Source organism: Chlorocebus sabaeus, chromosome 20, assembly GCF_047675955.1.
Source record: "Chlorocebus sabaeus isolate Y175 chromosome 20, mChlSab1.0.hap1, whole genome shotgun sequence".
In the NCBI taxonomy this organism is placed as follows: domain Eukaryota; kingdom Metazoa; phylum Chordata; class Mammalia; order Primates; family Cercopithecidae; genus Chlorocebus; species Chlorocebus sabaeus.
The window spans coordinates 74529409-74542605 of record NC_132923.1 but is presented as its reverse complement, the minus strand read 5'-3'; the positions used below and the strand labels follow the sequence as shown (position 1 = coordinate 74542605).

The following is a 13197-nucleotide window of genomic DNA, read 5'->3' as shown; positions in this document are numbered from 1 at the left end:
CTGGGGAAAGGCTTGCATGGTTTGTTCCCTCCAAAATCTCATGTTGAAATGTGACCTCCAGTGTTCGAAGTGGGCCTAGTGGGAGGTGTTTGGGTTATGAGCTGGATCCTTTTTATTTTAGACCTCGGGAGATCTGCAGGTGGATCCTTCATGAATGGCTTGGTGCCCTCCCCATGGTAATGAGTTCTCACTCTCAGTCTTTTCCCTGTTTGCTTTCCACCATGATGGAAGCTTCCTGAGGCTTCACCAGAAGCAGGTGCCAGCACTATGCATCTTGCACAGCCTGAAGAACTGTGAGCCAAAATAAACCTCTTTTCTTTATAAATTACCCAAGTCTCAGGTATTTCTTTGTAACGATGCAAAATGGACTAACACAGGCTCAGTTATTGGGCTTAGCATGAGGTGCTGGGACAGGCACTGTGCCCACTGTCTATGTCTCTAAGGGGAGAAGAAATTCTTCTGTCTTGATAACTTACCCAGGACACTCATTTGAATTCATGGTCAAGTAGGGAGGTGAGCAGAACAGGGAATGTTATCCTCTATTCTCCAAATGAAGAAACAACCTGTTACCAAGGTTACAGAGCTAAAAAAAGAGAAAAAGAAAAAAAGGGCAAAGCCTCACCTCAAACCCATATAGTCTGTCTCCCAGGCCAATACTCTTTCTGCTAAACCACACATTCTGAACCAGGCATGCAGGCGAATTCAGAGGACACAAAAATAGCAGGACACAAACTTCAATGCTGGTGCTGTCCAGGCACACGGTGGCCTCACCTTGAGGGAAGGTCTTCATGAGAAGCCACAGCCACTTTCTCTAGAGGAGTCTGTGCTTTTTCGGGGGGAATTCTCCCCATGGTTTTGCCATGTCTGGGATACCAGCATCCCCGCCTCAGACATATGTCTTAAGACCAGCAGCCAGCTTCATGCTCCCACCAAGCCACACAGACCATCTCCTGAACCAAACACGTTTATCTGCAAGAACTTTCCTGACAAGAATCACAGGACTGGAGGGAGGTTTGGCTCCTTTTGCAATTTAGAAATGCTCAACTTCTATGGCCCAGGTCCTTTCTGCCCCATGATGGAAAAAAAGATGAACTGTCCAAGTCCAGCAAGATGGGGGCTAGGCCAGAGGGGAAAAGAGGTTCAGCTATCTGAAGAATGTGCCTTTTATCTAAGCAATCCCTTAGGCTTTTGCGCTTTACTCAGAAAGGTCAGCGCTTTGGTGGGTTGTGTGATTGCACAGGGCTGAGAAGGGCACGCTTGTTAGGTATTCATGCACTCAAATAGAGCCTCTCTGAGCAGACTGGTCACAGCCACAGTCATTCCCACAGTATGCAACTTAAATAGGCAGAGAAAGAAATTATGCATGTGAGACCTGTGGGTGCAGCCATCCAGGAGGGAAATCAGCTATTCTAAAGATTGACTCTACAAAGCAGATGTAATTTTCTGAGGGAAGAAACCAGGTCAGTTGTAGGGAGAGAGGAGGCTGCACTAACCAATGAAAAATGCTCCTTGGAGGGAAAAAAGACGTTAGATTTGCAGGGAAAAAGACCTCCACTCTGCATCTCTTTTTTTCATTTAGACGCTTCCAAAATGCTCTTGGCCCTTGACTTAAACATACTGTAAAATCAAACTGCCAACTGCCAAATGAGGAAGCTGTATGGGCAGATAATTCATCAAAGAAGAAATACAAATGGTTAATATTTGAGAAATGTATAACCTCACGAATTAATAATAAAAAAGATGTCAGATAAATCTTGACATGCCATACCCTACAATGAGCCAGGTACTCTGGTCCAATCCAAACAGCATCCTATTCCCAAAAAAGCTCTGCCAAGCTTGTCCAACCTACCTTATTTTGTTGTTGTTGTTCTGTTTTGTTTTGTTTTAGGCTTTTAGCACCTGAAGCCATGGGTTTTAGTTTCTGTCTCTAGTGATAAGCGGAAAAGAGGGATGAGGAAAGGTCTTTACTGGCCCAACCAGAAACAGAAACTAAGAACGCATTCTCTCCCTTGGACACCCCTGCATGCTGTTACTTCTATTGTCCAAAGTCAAAGCAGAGGCCTAAAGCAGTTGCCCAGGTATCGAGACCATCAGAGCCAAGATTCGCATCCATGTTTTTCTGATGCTAATATGCTACTCTTAACCATGGTACAACAGACTCTTTTATGAGTTAGAAAAACGTTTTTTCAAAGAAAGAGCCTCAGTGTTGATGAGGACGGGACACGCCCTCCCCAGAAGATTGCAGCAGAGTGGGGGCAGCTGCAGTCAAGAGAGGAACTTCAGGTCGTGGCAATGCCTCCAAGCACACCACGAGTATCTCCCAGTACACTGCCTGCATGTCCAATGGCACTGTCCAGTTTGTGCATGTGCATAGGGGAATTCAAAATCAAATACAGCAAAATACAATGGTAAAGAGAGAAGAAGACCAAAAAAGGTCATAGTCACATGTGATTTCTTTCCTTGGTGGTCTAGGAATCATAACTATTATGATGTATCCTTGGGAAATAGAAAATAAATTATTTGGGGGGAAAGAGATGGGAAGTCAACACAATTCTGCCACCTGGCTACCGCAATTTTCATGTTCACCTATTTTGCATATTTAACATAATTGAAGGGCAAGTTCTATAGTAGACTTATAGCCTGGCTTATAGCCTGAAATCCCAGCTCTGCCACTGACTGACTGTATAACCTTGCTCAAATTACTGAACCTCCTTGTGCCTCAGTTGCCTTGCTTGTGAAACAGGACTAGTAGTATTTCCTATAAGTCATGGAGCTGTCAGGAAGATTAAATAGGATGACAATATATGCAAAGCACTTGGAACAGAGTCCAGTACACAGTCCTGTTCAATGAGTAAATACATTAGTTATTTTTAATATAATAGTAGAAATTCAATTATAAATTCAATTACAAATCCAATTTTGTATTCAAAATTCTATTATATAACCATTTTTAAAAGTATAGTTTTACCTGCTTTGTAATGATTACTATAAATGGCTATACAAACCTTCATTGACTTACACCTTATTTTCCAAACCCCTCCCTAGAGGGGGTCATGCCACCTCCTGTTTAATTCTCCCTTCAATGCTGCCACAGCAGCCAGCCTGACAGACGGTCCTCACTCAGGTCTCCTGGGAAGACCCCATTTCCAGGTGGCTGGATCTCAGCTGCACGGGTTTTGAGGTAAGACAGGCCAGGTTCAAATCCTGGCTGCGTGACCCTGAGCAAATGTCCTTATTCAAAAAGAGCACAGCTCAGTACACCGTGTGAAGACCGCAGGGGATGAGGTATGCAAAGTGCTTGTGCGGGTGCCCAGGATATAATAAACACTCAATACATTTGGCTACGATTACTTTTTAAAACCACAATGTAAAGCAAGGAAAGGGCAAGGATCATGTTTGTTTTCTTTCTCACCCCATTTTTAACACTTACAATGATGGGAACTCAATAAAAATGTATTGAATCAAATACATAAATGGATGGATAGATGGGTGGATGGATCAGAGACTGTCAAAGCTGGAAAGGATTTTTTTTTCCTTCGTTTTTTGAGATGGAGTCTCACTCTGTCGCCCAGGCTGGAGTGCAGTGGCGCGATCTCGGCTCACTGCAAGCTCCGCCTCCTGGGTTCACACCATTCTCCTGCCTCAGTCTCCCGAGTAGCTGGGACTACAGGCACCTGCCACCATGCCTGGCTAATTTTTTTTTTTTTTGTATTTTTAGTAGAGACGGGGTTTCACTGTGTTAGCCAAGATGGTCTCGATCTCCTGACCTCGTGATCCACCTGTCTCAGCTTCCCAGAGTGCTGGGATCACAGGCGTTAGCAGCGCGCCTGGCTGGAAAGGATTTTTTAAACAACTTTATTGAAATATAATCTACATACCACATAATTTACCCATATAAATTGTACTATCCAATAGTTGTAGAATATTTAGGGTTGAACAAACATCACCACAATCTAATTTTTTAAAATTGTGGTAAAATATGCATGACACAATATTTATTATTTTAACCACTGAATGTACAATTTAGTGACATTAAATGCATTCACAGTGTTGTGTAACCATCATCATCATCACTATCAAATTTTTTTTGGTATGTGAGACAGAGTCTCACTCTGTTGCCCAGGCTGGAGTACAGCAGTGTGATCTCAGCTCATTGCAACCTCTGCTTCCTGGGTTTGAGCAATTCTCATGCCTCAGCCTCCTGAGTAGCTGAGATTACAGGCATGTGCCACCATGCCTGGCTAATTTTTTGTATATTTCGTAGACACGGGGTTTCACCAAGTTGGCCAGGCTGGTCTCGAACTCCTGACCTCAAGTGATCTGCCCACCTCAGCCTCCCAAAGTGCTGGGATTACAGGTGTGAGCCACTGCACCCGGCCAATCATCATGATCTATACCCAAAATTTTTTCATTATCTCCAACCTGAACTCTGTACCCATTAAATAATGACTCCCCATTCTCTCCCACCCCCCGCCCCTGCTAACTCCTTTTCTACTTTCTAGCCCTATGAATCTGCCTATTCTAGGTAGCTCATATAAGTGGAGTCATCTAATATTTGTCCTTCTGGATCTGGCTTATTTCACTTATATATTAAAGATTCTTTCAAGTTGTAGCATATATCAAAATTTCCTCCATTTTTAAGGCTGATTAATATTCCATTGTCTGTAGATGCCACATTTTGTTTATCCATTCATCCATGATGGCACAGGGTCACTTCCACCTTTTGGCTATTGTGAATAATGCTACCATGGGTCTTGGTGTACCAATATCTATTCTAGTCCCTGTTTTCAGTTCTCTTGGATATATACCAAGGAGTGGAATTGCTGGGTCATACCATAATTCTATGTTTAACTTTTTGAGAAACCACCAAACTGTTTCCCACAGCAGTTGCACTGTTTTACATTCCCACCAGCGATGCATGAGGGTTCCAATTTATTTATTTATTTATTTATTTGAGATGGAGTCTCACTCTGTTGCCCAGGCTGGAGTGCAGTGGCTCGATCTCAGCTCACTGCAACCTCCGCCTCCTGGGTTTGAGTGATTCTCCCACCTCAGCCTCCTCAGTAGCTGAGACTACAGGCACGTGCTACCATGCCCAGCTAATTTTTCTATTTTTTGGTAAATATGGGGTTTCATCATGTTGGCCAGCCTGGTCTCGAACTCCTGACCTCAAGTGATCTGCCCACATCGGCCTCCCAAAGTGCTAGGATTACGGGCAAGAGCCACCATGCCTGGCCATTCCAATCTCTCCATGGTCTCACCAACACCTGGTTTATGTTTGTTTGCTTTAAATTATAGCTATCCTAGTAGGTGTAGTAGGTATGAATTGGTATCTCACTGTGGTTTTGATTTGCATTTCCCTAATGACTAATTGTGTTGACTATCTTTTTCATGTGCTTATTGGTTTTTGTATATCTTCTTTGGAGAAATGTCTATTCAAGTTCTTTACCCATTTTTGAATTGGCTTGTTTGTTTGTTGTTGTGTTGTGCAAGTTCTTACATATTTAAGATATTAACCTCTTATCAGACATATGATTTGCAAAAAATTTCTTCTTGATATATTTTGCAATAATCTTGTATATGGGCCGGGCGCGGTGGCTCAAGCCTGTAATCCCAGCACTTTGGGAGGCGGAGACGGGTGGATCACGAGGTCAGGAGATCGAGACCATCCTGGCTAACACGGTGAAACCCCGTCTCTACTAAATATTACAAAAAACTAGCCGGGCGAGGTGGCGGGTGCCTGTAGTCCCAGCTACTCGGGAGGCTGAGGCAGGAGAATGGCGTGAACCCGGGAGGCGGAGCTTGCAGTGAGCCGAGATCTGGCCACTGCACTCCAGCCTGGGCGACAGAGCAAGACTCCGTCTCAAAAAAAAAAAAAAAAAAAAAAAAAAAAAAAAAAAATCTTGTATATGGTATAAGATAAGCTTCCAGCTTCATTCTTTTGTATAATTTAACTAATTAATTAATTTTTTTAGATAGGGTCTCACTCTGTTGCCCAGGCTGGAGTGCAGTGGTGCAATCATAGCTCACCACAGGCTCAAACTCCTGGGCTCTGCAATTCTCTCACCTCAGTCTTCTGAGTAGCTGGCACTACAGGTGCGTACTACCATGTCCACCTAATTTTTTTTGGTTATTGAGACACAGTCTCTCCCTGTCACCTAGGCTGCAGTGCAATGGTGTGATCTCGGCTCACTGCAACCTCCACCTCCCGGAATCAAGTGATCTCCTGCCTCAGCCTCCCAAGTAGCTGTGTACCACCACGCCTGGCTAATCTTGTATTTTTAGTAGAGATGGGATTTCACTATGTCGGTCAGGCTGGTTTGGAACTACTGACCTCAAGTGATTCACCCACCCTGGCCTCCCAAAGTGCTGGGATTACAGGCATGAGCCACCATGCCCAGCCCCACCTAATTTTTAAATTTTTGTAGAGATGGGGGCTTGCTATGTTGCCCAGGCTGGTTTCAAACTCCAGACCTCAAGCAATCCTCCCACTTTGGCTTCTCAAAGTGCTGGGATTATAGGCGTGAGCTACCATACCCAGACAACTTTATTTTTTGTGTGTGTGAATATTCAGTTTTCCCACCAGCATTTGTTGAAAAGATCACCATCTATTTTCAGAACATTTCACCACCCCAAAAAGAAATGCCCTACTCATTAGCAGTTATTCCCTATTCCCTTCACTCCACTTCCCATTCCCTCCCACGCCCTGGAAACCATGAATTTACTTTCTGTCTGTATAGATTTGCCAATTATGGACATTGCCTATAAACGGAATCATATAACACTGTGATCTTTTGTGACTAGCTTCTTTCACTTAACATGATGTTTTCAAGGTTCACAAGAGCTAAAAAGGATTTTTTCAGGTCACCTAATCTAACCCTGTTTTCAATATCACACAGTACCTTGGTAATAGAATCCATACAAGGGTCCATTCTGTGTTTTCTTCCTTAATAACCATGACCCTAGAAACATGTCAACACACAGGAGGTATGGCAAGTTCTCAGTGAGAACTGCACTCTAAGCCTCTCCTTCAAGGTTTTATGTCTGGCCTTACATGGTGCCACTTGACTAGACCACTATTTCCCCATGTTACCTATTGTTCAAATCTTACCCTTTCCTCTCACCAGACCCCACCTCCCTCAGGAAGCCATCTGGAGAGCCTATTTGGGTATACTTCTCTATTTTCTGAAATCCTATAGTAAATAATTACTCTTTAATCCATGTGAGGCCACATGGGATTAGGAATCCAATTTCTAACTATAAAAGCCTTCCTCCAGTTGAGAATGACAAATCTCTACTTTAATGGGAGGTGAACACTGAAAGACTTCAGAAATCTCAGTTTGATATATCTGGACATGTTTTGGATCACCTCTTCTACACAAGGAAATCAGCTGATCACTGATTTGTCAGCCTGCTGGACAGAGTAGTGGCAAAAGTCAGCTTTGGAATCCAACAGACCGGGGTTCAAATGCTGCTTTTCCTATATATTGAGACCTCAGACAAGTTAACTAACTTGTCTCATGGCCCCTATCTTGTCCTGCCATCCACCTTTGTCGCTGGATAATTGCCTAATGCTTCTTGCTGGACTGAAAGCTCCCTGATGGCAAGAATCAAGCCGCCTTCTTCTGGGTCTTTCACAGTTCCCAGAGATCTTTTAATAGGGCCCTAGAAATGCCCCTGCTATTATGGGTCTCAATTCTTTCTGTGTGTGTGAGAGACAGAGTGTCGCTCTGTTGCCCAGGCTGGAGTGCAATGGCACAATCTCAGCTCACTGTAACCTCTGCCTCCCAGGTTCAAGTGATTCTCCTGCCTCAGCCTCCTAAGTAGCTGGGATTACAGGCATGCACCACCACACCCTGCTAATTTTGTTTTGTATTTTTAGTAAAGATGGGGTTTTGGCATGTTGGCCAGGCTGGTCTCGAACTCCTGACCTCAGATGATCTACCTGCCTCGGCTTCCCAAAGTGCTGGGATTACAGGTGTGAGCCACCATGTCCGGCCTCAATTCTTTAAATCTACAATTCTCAAAGCAGAGTCCCTGGCCCAGTGATAGAGAGTAAGGGTTTCTAAAAGAATGAAAAATGCATCAAAAATATGTATATTCTCTTCAGTTCTTACAGGCAAGTGTATTACATGGGAATTCATTTTTATAAGGAACTAGGAACATAATATGTGAGTTATTGAGGGTTAATAAACCTTGGCATTAATAAAATTAGTGCATTAGAAGAGTTTACTGAGAATATTCATTTTCTATTCTGTAAAGAAGGGTGACCATTATCCATCACCAAACAATACAGCAAAACTCCTGTGTATGCACCCAGGCTAAGAGCTGGAATTCCAATTCTCAGGAAGGGCGTTTTGTTATTAGTGCAGAAGACATTTGTTGTGTGCTTTTTTTCAGCTACCCAGACTTTGTGAACACCCTTCCTATGCTTGGTTATTTCCTTCTCAGAAGACCCACCTCCCCAAGATTGAAACTGGAATTTACAGCAATTGATTATGGGGAGATGGTGGAGTGATGTTCAGCTACTTCATATCCCTTAATAAATTCCTCTTCTATTGTAGACAAGCCTGCTAGAGCAGGTTCTGGTGTTTGCAACCATGACCCTTGGTGGCTGCAATGCAGCGTCGGCACTCTCTTGGTTTTAAACTGCTTCTATTCTGTTAATTTACATTACTTACAAAATTACTTTTAGGAGTTTCTGTTGATTGTTGTGCTGAGTATTTGCTGCATTACCACTTTGGTTAGTTTTCTCTTCTCCTTTAATCCTTTGTTACTACCAAATTCTTTCCCACTGCAAAGTAGGAGTGAAGGGACTCAGTGGGCCACAAAGTCTTTTGCTCCCCTGAATTGGGCCACAGTCCAAAGGGCTTGGAAACCACAACTCAGAGTAAATGTTTCCTAGGAATTCAGCTCCACTTCCTCCCTCCTGGGTCACTTCAGTGAAAGCATCTCAAGGGGAGGCACAGATACTCCACAGGGGGGTACCCCTACACCCAATCTCTTTGGGCAGCTCCCATTCCAGCAGCATCATCCCTAGTCAGAATTCAGCAGATGCCTCTGCAGGTATCAGCTGGGCACCACAGCTCGAGTTGCAGGTGCCGACAGTTTAGAGCTGGCGTGGGCTGTGGCAAATGCCTTCTGGGTTGGGAGGAAGGTTTTTGTTGGCTCAAATATGCACAGCCTGCACATTCAGGAAAATCAGTTTAAACCAAACTGAGGCTAAGTGATCCCCAGACACCTGGGTGGAGAAAGCGATGTTTCCAGATTTTTCGGGCAGGAAAGCTGTTATTATTTCACAATGTCCCACCTAGCCCTCTGGCAAGTTCAGTCTGACAAGAAGCGGACATGTGTGATGTGGGTCCAACAAAGATGGTGACCACCCAGCCTCAGCAGCATGCCAGCCAGAGGAAGGGCAGGTATCGTCAGAGATGAACCAGAAAGACTCGAGGAGAGAAGAGGAGCACCAGGAACTTCTCTCAACTTCAACTTTCCCTTGAAAGAGATGGGATTCCTTCAGTGTACCATCTGGTAATACAAAGAAAGGTTATATATTGTTGTGGCCTGGATTTTGTTTTGCTTTAATGTGGGCAAAGTTACTAAGAAAAGGTGTTGCCAAAATTGACATCCCAGGTTTATATCACCCCATGGAGCAGCTCAAAGGTGTCACAGAATGGTTGGGCATTTGGAGCATAGCATAGGCAGACTTTTATTGGTGACTCTGCTCATATCTTTTCTTTTTTTTTTTGAGATGGAGTTTTGCTCCGTCGCCCAGGCTGCAGTGCAGTGACACCATCTTGGCTCACTGCAACCTTCACCTCCCAGGTTCAAGCTATTCTCCTGCCTCAGCCTCCCAAGTAGCTACAGGGACTATAGGCGCTCGCCACCACACCCAGCTAATGTTTTGTATTTTTAGTAGAGATGGGGTTTCGCCATGTTGCCCAGGCTGGTCTCAGGCAATCCTGGCTGGTCTCCTGAACTCAGGCAACCCACCTGTCTTGGCCTCCCATAGTGCTGGGATTACAGGAGTGAGCCACTGCACCTGGCCTTGCTCACATCTTTTCTTCCAGCCAGATTATGGGCTCTTTCAAGTCAAGGTTCCCCTTTTGTGCTCCTGGGTATCCTTTATGGCACCAGTCCAGGGCCCTGCAGGTGGTAATCCACTGTTATCTACTGTTGGGAACCAGTCCACTGATTATCTACTGTTGGGAGAAGAGAAATATAAAACAGGGTCTTAGACAACATTTGCATCCATACCACCCCATACAGCAGGGCCAAGGTCAGAGTCTGCTTTTGAGACTCCTAACCCAGTGCTTTCCTTTACAAATTTCATGTACTGGTCCTCAGTGTGATACTGGAAGACATGAAATTGATGGTTTCTTTAAAAACAATGTGGCCGGTGTCCCTAGTTTAAATGTGGAATAATGGAGTTTTTATTGTGGTAAAGGGTGCCAGAGAACTGCTCGTACTTCTGTTGGTGATCTTTGCTTGCTGCCTGTGGCTACAGGGAAAGTATAACGCATAACAATAAAAATAGTTGCCAACATCAATTAAGTACTGACTCTGTCCTGGGTAAGTCCTTGACCCATCCTTACTCAGCGCCTGGGACAGCATGGGCATGTCTCCCCTGTAAACCAGAAAAAGATGCTGCCTCATGGCCCAGCCTGAGTTCAGGGCTGTGTTCAAAGAATCAGCAGTTAAGTAGAAAAAAGTTAATTGGAAGCAATCCAAACCTTCACTGCAGTCTCTAGAGAAAATACCAAACGGGAAGTGCATTCTTAGCACAAAGCAAAAGTCTTAAATTTTTTCTTTCCCATCTCTGCTGTTCTAGGTGTCTATTTCCAGCAGAGCAACTGCCCCAGCAGCAGTGTGTGCCGTTCCCCAACATCCGTATGCGAATCCTCCCACCTGGTTCTTCACTCCCGCACCTCCCTCGCCTCTGGCATCTACCCATCCCTCCTCTGCCAGCCTCTCTCTGGCCTCTTCATTGGGAATTCCAACATTGGCTCCATTTGTCCACAGCTTTTTCATCACTGAATGACCTCAATCTGCATAATAATGGAGGGAGAACAGCCAAGCAGGCTCTGCCAGAAGTGTCCTTATGAGGAAATTACTTAGAAGGCTCCAAAAGCACAGATTTTTTTTTTGTTTTTGCTTTTCGTTTTTTTTTTTTTTTTTTTTTTTTGAGACAGGGTCTCGCTCTGACCAAGTCTGGAGTGCAGTGGCATGATCACAGGTCACTGCAGCCTCAATCTCCCGGGCTCAGGTGAGCCTTCTGCCTCGGTTTTCCGAGTAGCTGGGACTACAGGTGCACACCACCACGCCCAGCTAATTTTTGAAACGGTGTTTTGGCATGTTGTCCAGGCTGGTCTTGAACTCCTAGGCTCAAGTGATCTGCCTGCCTTGGCCTCCCAAAGTGTTAGGATTATAGGCATGAGCCACCACGTCTGGCTACAAAGAGGTTTTTAATACTCATATGTTGATGGTTTTATTCCTTGTACACTCAATTTATAGATTAGAAAACTGGGGTTTAATAATACTAGTACCAGGCCAGGCTCAATGGCTCATGCCTGTAATCCCAGCACTTTGGAAGGCCGAGGCAGGTGGATCACCTGAGGTCAGGAGTTTGAGAACAGCCTGGACAACATGGTGAAACCCTGTCTCTACTAAAAATACAAAAGTTAGCTGGGTGTAGTGATGCACACACATAGTCCCAGTTACTCGGGGGGTTGAGGCAGAAAAATAGCTTGAACCCGGGAGATGGAGGTTACAGTGAGCTGAAGTTGCACCGAGCCGAGATTGCACCATTGCACTCTAGCCTAGGTGACAGAGTGAGACTCCATCTCAAAAAAAAAAAAAAAAAAAAAACTAGTAAATACTTATACTGTTATAATAATAATTATTATTATTACCAGCTAGATACTGTCCTATATTGTACAAATGCTAACTTATTTAATTTCACGATGACCATACTAGGTAGGTGCTATTATATCCTTTTCACAGATCACAGGTTCAGGGGCACAAATCTAGTAAGTGGCAGGGTTGGAATTCAAATTGAGGTTTGTCTGACTCCAGAGACCGAGCTCTTAATGACAGTGTTCCTTGCCTTTGGGTCCTATTTCTGCAGCCATCTATGAAGCAAGTAGCTTTTGGAAGTCTAAATAGAAAGAGAAGGAACCAGATAGAAGGATTTAGCAAAGGAACGAATCTAGCATTAAATTCCACCACCAGCCATGCTATTAGACATCAGGTGATTATTAAAATATAAACATGGTTGGGGAACATGCTAGGTCTCTAAATAAGACCAATTTACTTGTGAAGGAATAGCTAAAAAATCCAGTGACTTTCTAATCCACTGCAAATGATTTAATCAATAAAACACAATTACTTTTCAAATAATCTTTGAAAGTTCCAAGGAGTCTTGAGGTGTTTAATTGCTATTTAACCAGATAGCAGCAGTTGAGTTACACAGGTATCTATTTCATATAAAATGCTCTTTGCAGATGGAACACTCTGTCAAATTTTCCATTAGAAAGACATATTTTCAGGGCAGACACAAGGGTTTTAGGTTACAAATTAATTTCGTTTCTCTGTTGTTCTCTAGGCAGGGCAAGGGGAGGGTGGAATGGCTGATGCAGACATCCACAGCTCTTTCCTTGTTAACTCAGGAGCACGATGGTCCTCCTTGTCAATAATAAGCAATGGATACAAAATCAGAACCACTGCGGTAGGAATCCGTGGGCCTTTTTCTTTTTTAAATATGACATGCTTCTTGAATTTTCGTGTCATTCCTTGTGCAGAGGCCATGCTGATCGTCTCTGTTTCCTTCCAATTTTGGTATATTTGCTGCTGAAGTCAACACAGGAATCCCTGTTCTAACCAGCCAGCCGCCCAGGTAATTTTTATGCACACAGTAGTTTGAGAAGTACTGTTCTAGCCTACTTTTTAAAATCTTTGGTAAACTGTAATTCAGTGTTTCTTAAACTGTAGTACACCTATAACCTGAAGATCTTGTTAACATGCAGATGCTGATTCGGTGGGTCTGGAATGGGGCCTGATAGTTGGCATTTCCAACAAGCTCTCAAGAGATACTGATCTGCTGGTCCCAGCACCAAGTAGCAAAGTGTGTGGTCAGTGTATTTGTCTGGTTGGGGAGGAATGGGAAGGAGCTCAACAGCCCTAATCCTGATTCCTAGC

General features: G+C 43.9%; 1 protein-coding gene and 1 non-coding gene across 2 annotated transcripts in view; both read right to left on the bottom strand.

The window, feature by feature from the left end:
• The window catches only part of KANK4 (KN motif and ankyrin repeat domains 4), a 90866-nt gene that overhangs the window by 55725 nt on the left and 21944 nt on the right, over positions 1 to 13197 (bottom strand). The window lies entirely within an intron of this gene.
• LOC119626278 (U6 spliceosomal RNA) lies at positions 12755 to 12859 on the bottom strand. Its single transcript, XR_005242468.2, has one exon. It is a non-coding gene; the product is annotated as a U6 spliceosomal RNA (small nuclear RNA).